This window comes from Melanerpes formicivorus, unplaced genomic scaffold (assembly GCF_026170545.1).
Source record: "Melanerpes formicivorus ecotype bairdi unplaced genomic scaffold, bMelFor1.0.p_v2 SCAF_1, whole genome shotgun sequence".
NCBI lineage: Eukaryota > Metazoa > Chordata > Aves > Piciformes > Picidae > Melanerpes > Melanerpes formicivorus.
The window spans coordinates 12234538-12244433 of record NW_027142353.1 but is presented as its reverse complement, the minus strand read 5'-3'; positions in this window follow the sequence as shown (position 1 = coordinate 12244433).

The window sequence follows — 9896 nt, the reverse complement described above, 5'->3', positions numbered from 1 at the left end:
TGTAGAGAGCAATAAGGTCTCTCCTGAGCCTCCTCCTCTCCAGGCTAAGCAACCCCAACTCCCTCATCCTCTCCTCATAGGACTTGTGCTCTAAACTCCTCGCCAACTTCATTGCCCTTCTCTGGACACCTTCCAGCAAGTCAACATCTTTCCTAAACCTTTTTCTTGTTTTTTTTTACTCTTTTTTCCTTGCTCTTAGTCAAGTGACATTTTCAGAATGATAGTGTCTTGCACTTTCAAGGTAAAAAGTTTATCACAATAGATGTACTTTCAATAATTTAAGTTTTATTAGCCATAATAACTGGTGAGTGAGCCAACAAGGGAAGGTGCCCTCCTGGACTTGCTTCTTGTGTAACAGGAAAGAACTTACAGGGGAAGTAAAAGCTGGAGACCATCTAGGGCTCAGCAATCATGAAATGGTTGTTTTCTCTATCCTTAGGGAAACAAGGAGAGAAGTAAGTAAAACTGCAATCTTGACCTTCCCGAGGGAATCCTTTGGCCTATTCAGGAGACTGATTGACGAAGTCCCTTGGAAGGCCGCACTAAAGGATACAGGAGTCCAGGGAGGCTAGACATACTTCAAGAGGGAAGTCTTAAAGGCACAGGAGCAGGTCATCCCTGTGTGCAGAAAAATGAGTTGGCAGGGAAGGTGTCCAGCCTGGCTGAGTAGGGAACTTTGTCTGGACCTCAGGAGAGTCTATGGCCTCTGGAAGAGGGGACAGGTCTCTATAAAGAGGTAGTGAAGCTATGCAGGGAGAAATTTAGGAGAGCCAAAGCCCAGCTAGAGCTCAACCTATCTACAAACATATAAATTAATTAACAACAAAAGGAGGCCTAGAAAAAATCTCCACCCTTTATTGAATCCAGAAGGAAACATACGGACTAGGATGAGGAGAAGGCTGATGTGCTCAATGCCTACTTTACCTTACTCTTCAGCACTGGATCCAGTAGTTCACTGGACACCCAGACTCATGAACTAAGAGGTAGGGAGGGGAATCACAATAGGTGATTAAGTGGTCAGTGATCTGCTACACCACTTAGATACACACAAGTCTATGGGTCTGAGTAGGCTACACCCAAGGATACTGAAGGAGATGGCAGGTGTGCTCGCCAAGCCACTTTCCATTATTTACCTGAAGTGCTGGCTAAGGGGGAAGTTCCCAGTGGAATTGAGGGTAGTAAATGTAACACCTATCTACAGGAAAGGAAAAAAGGAGGATCCAGGAAACTATAGACCTGTCAGCCTGAATTCAGTACCAGGGAGGGGCATGGAGCAGGGCATCTCAAGTGTCGTGGCATACCATATAGAGAATAACCAGGGGATCAGGCTCAGTCAGCATGGGTTTATGAAGTGCAGGTTCTTCCTGATCAACCTGATCTCCTGTGACAAGATGATCCAACTATTGGATAAGGTAAAGGCTGTGGATGTTGTCTACCTAGACTTTCAAAAAGCCTTTGACACTTTGTGACAGGTTTGAGGCAGACCCCCCTCCTCACCACGGGTAAAAATAACGACTCAAACAAACGGATTGCAAAAGTGGTGGAAAATTTAAATGGAAAGCGCTGAATGTTTACAGAGAGCCAGAAGCGCAGTGACAGAAGAAATCCCGAAGCAGACCCAGAAACATCCCATCCTCACCTGAGGGTACACCCAAGACCCCCCAGGGCTCTTCCTTCACCCTCCCTACCCCCCCACTCCACTGCTAGGCTAGTCTCAGCTGGCCAGATCTGAGACTGCCCATCCCTCTGGCCTTGGGCCTAACCAGACATCTCCCCCAGGTTACTGGGTGGCAGAGAGGGAAGAAAGAGGAAGTGCCAGACCCCGCTGTGGATCTTATGGTGGTGCAGAGAATTATGATACGAAATACCTGGTTTCCTCTGTCCACCCACTGGGCTGGACTTCTGGACACAGGAAGCACCCCTTGTATAAACACAGCAAAGGACACCCTGCTACACACTGCTCCCCACAGAATTCTCATATTGTTCATGGCTTGGATGAGCACACACTCTGCTGGATAAAGCACTGGCTGGGCAAACAGGCCCAAAGAGTGGTGGTAAGGAGAGTTAAATCCAGTTGGCAGGTAGTTACAAGTGGTATTCCTCAGGGCTCAGTGTTGGGACCACTTCTGTTTAACATCTTTATTTATTACCTTGATGAAGACATAGAGTGTGTCATCAGTAAGTTTGCAGACGATACCAGGTCAAATAGGAGTGTTGATCTGCACAAGGGTAGGGAGGATTTACATCAGGACTTGGATAGGTTGGTTCAATTGGCCAATGTTAACAGGATGAGCTTCAACAAGGCCAAGTGCATGGTCCTGCACTTGAATTACAACCCCAAGCAGCACTGAAGGCTTGGGGCAGTATGGCTGGAAAGCTGTCTAGCAGAAGGGGTCCTGGGGGTTCTAACTGACAAACAGTTGAATATGAGCAAGCAACATGCCCAGTTGGCCAAGAAAGTCAATGGCATCCTGGCTTGTATTAGAAGTGCTGTGTTCAGCAGGAGCCTGGAAGTGATTGTCCCCTTGTACTCAGTTCTGATGAGGCCACACTCCAGTATCGTGTCCAGTATTGGGCACCTCAATACAGGAGAGGTGTGGAGGTGCTGCAACAATACAGAGGAGGGCAACAAAGCTGGTAAAGGGTCTGGAGAATAAATATTATGAAGAGGGACAGAAGGAGCTGGGGATGGTTAGTTGGAAAAAGAGAAGGCTGAGGGGAGCCTTCATCTCTCTCTAAAGCTACCTGAAACAACATTGTGGAGAGGCTGGTGCTGGTGTCTTCTCACAGGTAAGTAGCGGTAGAACAAGAGGGAATGGCCTCAAGATGGGTAGGTTTAGCCTGAACATTAGGAAAAATTTATTCATGTAAAGAATGGTCAGGCATTGGAATAAGCTGGCCAGGAAGGTGGTTGAGTCACCAACCCTGGAGGTGTTTAGAAGTCATTTGGATGTTTAAAGGTATTCAGGGAAAAAAAAAAAAAAAAAAAAAAAAAAAAAAAAGATGAAGTAGCAGCATGAAGATTGGCTGTCATTATTTAGAAGTATATCTTGTTTCCCAGACTCTGATAACCTCACTCTATTTAATACAACTGAAGAACAGCAGGGACTTTTTACCCTGTTGCAACTAGCTGTTCCCTGTGAATGAGTGAAGGTGTTCTTATGTTGAATTGCCTGGTGGATAGTTTACTGCTGTCATAGGGTTGGAAGGGTAAGGCCAAGAAGCCTCCCCCCCCCCCCCCCCCCCCTCTAAAGTAAAGAGAAAGAAAATTGAAGGGAAAAGGAAAAAAAAAACTCACAGCTGAATTAGCAAAGCAGTGGAGCTGTATATTTACAAAGCAATGTAGGATATGCAGGGGAATATATACAAATTTACAATATTTACAATATATACAAAGATATACAATAAAGTAACACAGAAATGAGAGTTCCCCCCCCCTGCTGAGGGGGTTCCCCACCTCTGCTCTCCCCCTCTCTCCCCCCTTTCCTCAGAGTAGGTTAGAAGAGAGAGAAAAGAAGAAAAAAAAAGTTAGAAGCAGTTTGTGTTAATTGGAAAGGAGTTAATACAGGCCTTTATCAGTTTCAAGGCCGAAGCCTTGGCAGAAAGCCCAGGAGCTGCAAGCTGCTGCCCGAAGGGAAAGCGGAAGCAAGACTGCAGAAAAGTGCTGGAAAGCCCAGTATACCTTCCTGCACTCTCAGTTCAGAAGGTGCTTCCTCCCACTTTACCAATGAAATTAGTTTAGATTGTTCTTTCCGTTTACCAACTTCCGTCCACCATATTCCCTTTCTTAAGGGCACAGCCCCAACCGGTGACAACTGCAGTATGTGGGATTAAGAGTTCTGCATTTTTCCTTGGTAGATTGTAATATTGTGTAAGGAACTGAGGCAAAAAAATCATGAAAATTTACTAGCTCAGGGATAAAATCTGTCCATTGTTCTTCCTTTATGGAAGCAGAGGATAATTCAAGGAAACAAAACAAAACAAAAAATTACCCAAGGGCAGTTTGCTATGCATTTGATCACCACTATATCTCAATTACAAAAATCCTCTGTTCTTTCCTTCTTGGTTTCAAGAAACATTTCCTTTTCTTCTACACTTATTGAACTGACTGTGCTATTTGAAGTGAAGGTAATTAATCTTCAGGTTCTTACCTAAAGGAGAGGATTAATGACTTAGCTAAAATAAATATAGAAGATTAACACATATGCAGAAAAAAAAAAAAAAAAACAGCATTACAAATCCAAATGGATCAGCAGATAGCACACACCCCCAAACGCAGACACACACAGTGTGTATAGGGTTATTTTAAGTGAAATAGAATAAACCTTTCTTCTAGAATAAACCAAACCAGGTTGGAAGAGACCTTCAAGATCATCGCGTCCAACCCATCAACCAATCCAACCCACCCAAACAGCTAACCCATGGCACCAAGTACTCAATCAAGTCTCCTCCTGAACACCTCCAATGATGGCGACTCCACCACCTCCCTGGGCAGCCCATTCCAATGGGCAATCACTCTTTCTTTATAGAACTTCTTCCTAACATCCAACCTGAACCTCCCATGGCGCAGCCTGAGACAGTGTCGTCTTGTTCTAGTACTGGGTGCTTGGGAGAAGAGACCATTATCTGGCCTGTCTACAACCTCCCTTCAGGTAGTTGTAGAGAGCGATAAGGTCACCCCTGAGTCTCCACTTCTCCAGGCTGAGCAATCCCAGCTCCCTCAGTCTTTCCTCACAGGGCTTGTTTTCCAAAACCCTCACCAACTTTGTTGCTCTTCTCTGGAATCGTTCCAGCAAGTCAACATCCTTCCTAAACTGAGGGGCCCAGAACTGGACACAGTACTCGAGGTGTGGCCTAAGCAGTGTGGTGTGCAGGGGCAGAATGATCTCCCTGCTCCTGCTGACACATTGTTCCTGATGCAGGCCAGGATGCCATTGGCCCTCTTGGCTGCCTGGGCACACTGCAGGCTCATGTTCAGCCTACCATCGACCAGTACCCCCAGGTCCCTCTCTACCTGGCTGCTCTCCAGCCACTCTGACCCTAGCCTGTAGCACTGCCTGGGGTTGTTGTGGCCAATGTGCAGAACCTGGCACTTGGATGTGTTAAATCTCATGCCGTTGGATTCTGCCCATCTGTCCAGCCTGTCGAGGTATCTCTGCAGAGCCTCTCTACCCTCCAGCAGATCAACTCCTGTCCCCAGCTTGGTATCATCAGCAAATTTACTGATGATGGACTCAATGCCCTCATCCAGATCATTAATAAAGATGTCAAAGAGCATGGGGCCCAGCACTGATCCTTTTGGCACACCACTAGTGACTGGCTGCCAGCTGGATGTGGCACCATTCACCACCACTCTCTGGGCTTGGCCATCCAGCCAGTTCCCAACCCATCGCAGTGTGCTCCCGTCCAAGCCATGAGCTGACAGCTTGGCCAGCAGTTTGCTATGGGGGATGGTGTCAAAGGCCTTGCTGAGGTCCAGCTAGACTACATCCACAGCCTTCCCCACATCCACCAGGCGGGTCACCTGATCATAGAAGGAGATCAGGTTGGTCAGGCAGGACCTGCCCTTCCTAAATCCATGTTGGCTAGGCCTGATCCCTTGGCCATCCTGTTAAGTGCTGTGTGATTGCACTCAGGATGACCTGTTCCATGATCTTGCCTGGCACTGAGGTCAGGCTGACAGGCCTATAATTCCCTGGCTCATCCAACTGGCCCTTTTTGTGGATGGGCACAATGTTGGCCAGCTTCCAGTCCTCTGGGACCTCACCAGTGAGCCAGGACTCCTGGAAAATGATGGAGAGTGGCTTGGCCAGCTCATCTGCCAGCTCTCTTAGCACCCTAGGATGAATCCCATCTGGTCCCATGGACTTGTGGGGATCCAAGCTGCTAAGGAGAGTTCCAACCACCTCCTCATGGAACATAGGGAAACTGTGCAGCTCCCTGGCTCCTTCTGCCAGCTCTGCAGGCCAGCTGTCAGGAAGACCTTCTGTCCTTGTAGTAAAAATTGAGGCAAAGAAGGTGTTAAGTATCTCTGCCTTTTCCTCATCCCTTGATACAACATTTCCTTCCATGTCAACCAAGGAGTGGAGGTTGTTCTTTCCCTTCCTCTTGCTATTAATATATTTATAGAAGGACTTTTTGTTGTCCTTCACAGTAGAGGCCAGTTTAAGTTCCAAATGTGCTTTTGCCTCCCTAATTTTCTTCCTACATGATTTGGCAACATCCTTAAACATTCCGTGGGTTGCCTTCCCTCTCTTCAAAAGGTGATACACCCTCTTTTTTTCCCTCAGTTCCATTAAAAGTTCATTGCCCATCCAGGCTGGCCGTCTGCCCTGGCGGCTCATCTTCTGGCACATTGGCACAGCCTGTTCCTGCGCCTTCAACAATTCTTCCTTGAAGTAGGTCCAGCTCTCCTGGACCCCTTTATTATTAAGGGCTTTATCCCAAGGAACCCTCTGAATTAGTTCCTTGAGTAACCCGAAGTCTGCCCTCCGGAAGTCCAGAGTGGAGGTCGTCTTGCTACCCCTCTTAGCTTGACCAAAAACCAAGAATTCAATTATCTCGTGGTCACTGGACCCCAAACACCCTCCGACCACCACATCACCCATCAGTCCTTCCCTGTTGGTGAAGAGGAGGTCAAGCATAGCCTTGCCCTTGGTAGGCTCTCACAGCACCTGGGATAAGAAGCTGTCCTCCATGCATTCTAAGAACCTCCTAGACTGTCTCCGCTCTGTTGTGTTGAGTTCCCAGCAGATGTCAGGCAGGTTGAAGTCGCCCATGAGAAAAAGGTCTGGAGATCTTCAGACAGCCCTAAGCTGCCTATGGAATGCTTCATCAACATCTTCCTCCTGGTAGGGTGGTCTATAACAGACTCCAACCAGGATGTCTGCCCTGCCGGTCTTCCCTCTAATTCTTACCCACAGGCACTCAACCCCATTGTCCCTAATCTTTGTCTCAATGGCATCTAGTGCCTTCCTGATGTACAGGGCCACCCCTCCACCCCTTCTTCCTTGCCTGTCTCTCCTGAAGAGCTTGTAGCCGTCAATTGCAGTGCTCCAGTCATGTGAGTTGTCCCACCACGTCTCTGTGATGGCAACTACATCATAACTTTCCTGCTGCAACAAGGCTTCCAGCTCCTCTTGTTTGTTACCCATGCTTCGTGCATTAGTGTACATGCACTTCAGATGGGCTGCTGGTTTCACCTCCGACTCTAGCTTGTCGCCCTCAGACTCCTGTCTGAGGGGACTATTTTCAGCCCCTTCCCCCTTCTAAACTAGTTTAAAGCCCTGTTGATGAGACCTGCCAATTCCCTTTCCAGGATCTTTTTACCTTTGGGGGACAGGCCATTCTCATACACTGTGACCTTTCCCCTTCTCTGGGACAGATGTACTCTATCTGTTGCCAGCTGGCCTGGTGCAGTAGAAAGTTTCCCAATATCAAAAAACCCTGAATTCTTTCGACTGCACCAGCCTCTAAGCCACTTATTAACTATAGCTGCTGACCTGTTCCTTATGGTATTCCCTCCTGCACCTAAGGGTATTGATGAAAAAATTATTTGTGCTCCTGACCCCTCAACCAGGTCTCCCAGGGCCCTGAAGTCATCTTTGATAGCCATGGGAGTTCCGGTTGCAACATCATCATTCCCTAACTGCATAACTAGTAAAGGGTAGTAATCAGAGGTTTGCACCAGTCTAGGCAGCCTACTGGTAACATCATTAACTTGGGCTCCTGGCATACAACAGAGTTCCCTATGAGATGAGTCAGGCTTACATATAGGGCCCTCCATTCCCCTCAGAAGGGAATCACCAATAGCAATTACCCTCCTCTTTTTTTTTGAGGGAACAGGTCCTGATGCCAGGGGAAGGCTGTTTAACCTTAGGCTGCTTAGCCTTAGGGAGAACCCCAGATGGTGTGTCCTCCGGCATCAGGACCACCTCACCCTCGATCTCCAGTGCTCCATATCTGTTTTCCAAGAGCAGTGGGGAAGATCACAGTATCACAGTATCACAGTATCACTTAGGTTGGAAAGGACCTCGAGGATCATCGAGTCCAACCTATCAACACAGACCCCATGCCTAGAACATGGCACCAAGTGCCACGTCCAATCTCCTGTTGAACGCCTCCAGGGTCGATGACTCAACCACCTCCCTGGGCAACCCGTTCCAATGATGAATGACTTGCTCAGTGAAGAACTTCCTCCTCACCTCGAGTCTAAACCTCCCCTGGTGCAGCTTGAGACTGTGTCCTCTTGTTCTGGTGCTGGTTGCCTGGGAGAAGAGGCCAACCCCTTCCTGGCTACAACCACCCTTCAGGTAGTTGTAGAGGGCAATGAGGTCACCCCTGAGCCTCCTCTTCTCCAGGCTAAACAATCCCAGCTCCCTCAGCCTCTCCTCATAGGGCTTGTGTTCAAGGCCTCTCACAAGATGAGGGGAGGCAATGAGGTTTAACTTTGCGTCTTTTGAGAGGAACCTGCGTCCATTCCCCTCTGCTTTTTGAATAAGCAGCCTTTGCTGGGGAAGCCTGCAGAGCCTGCTTACTCTGATTCAACTCTTTCCTCCTCTGGTTCATCTCTTTCCTCCTTTGGTCTATCTCCTTCCTCCTCTGGTTCTTTCCTACATTCCCTTCCATTTCTAAGGCTAGCAACCTTATCCTTCAGTCTGGCCACCAGATTAAGCAGATAGTCAACCTGCTCACACCTTATACAAGAGTTGCCCCCACAACCCTGCTTCTCAAGAGTCAGACTCCAGCATTCTCTACAGCCAGATACCTGGAGAGCTACGTGCTTCTGTTCTACCTCAGTCTGGGCACTGAAATAGACACACACAGGCCAAAAAGAAGTGGTTTTTTTTTTTTTCTTCATTAGAAAGAATCAACCAAATTAAGATCACAAGGAGAAAAAAGCACACAACAAAGAAAGAACTGTTGGCTAAGATGATAGTCAGAGGCTTAACACAACTGTTAACTGTTTAACTGTTCTGATAGACCCAAAGTATCTGTTGTCCCATATTTCAGAGCATTAAGTGCAGCTTCGATAAAACAAGTACATAAAGTCAAGACATCAATAAGAAAAAGACCTGTCTTAAAGTATCATCAGTAAATTTGCAGACAACACCAAGATGGGAGCAGGTGTTGATCTGTTAAAGGGTAGAAGGGGTCCAAAGAGGGACCTGGACAGGCTGGACAGATGGGCAGAATCCAACGGCATGAGATTTAACACATCCAAGTACTAGGTTCTACACATTGGCCACAAAAACCTCATGCAGTGCTACAGGCTGGGGTCAGAGTGGCTGGAAAGTGGCCAGGCAGAGAGGAACCTGGGGGTACTGGTTGATGGTAGGCTGAACATGAGCCATCAGTGTGCCCAGGCAGCCAAGAAGGCCAATGGCATCCTGGCCTGCATCAGGAACAGTGTGGCCAGCAGGAGCAGGGAGATCATTCTGCCCCTGAACACCACACTGCTTAGGCCACACCTTGAGTCCTGTGTCCAGTTCTGGGCCCCTCAGTTTAGGAAAGATGTTGACTTGCTGGAACGAGTCCAGAGAAGGGCACCAAAGTTGGTGAGGGGTTTGGAGCACAAGCCCTGTGAGGAGAGGATGAGGGAGCTGGGGTTGCTCAGCCTGGAGAAGAGGAGGCTCAGGGGAGACCTTATTACTCTCTGCAACTACCTGAAGGGAGGCTGTAGCCAGGAGAGGGTTGGTCTCTTCTCCCAGGCAACCAGCACCAGAACAAGGGGACACAGTCTCAAGCTGTGCCAGGGGAGGTTTAGACTGGATGTTAGGAAGAAATTCTTTATAGAGAGAGTGATTGGCCATTGGAATGGGCTGCCCAGGGAGCTGGTGGAGTTGCCATCATTGGAGGTGTTTAGGAGGAGACTGGATGGGGTGCCATGGTTTAGT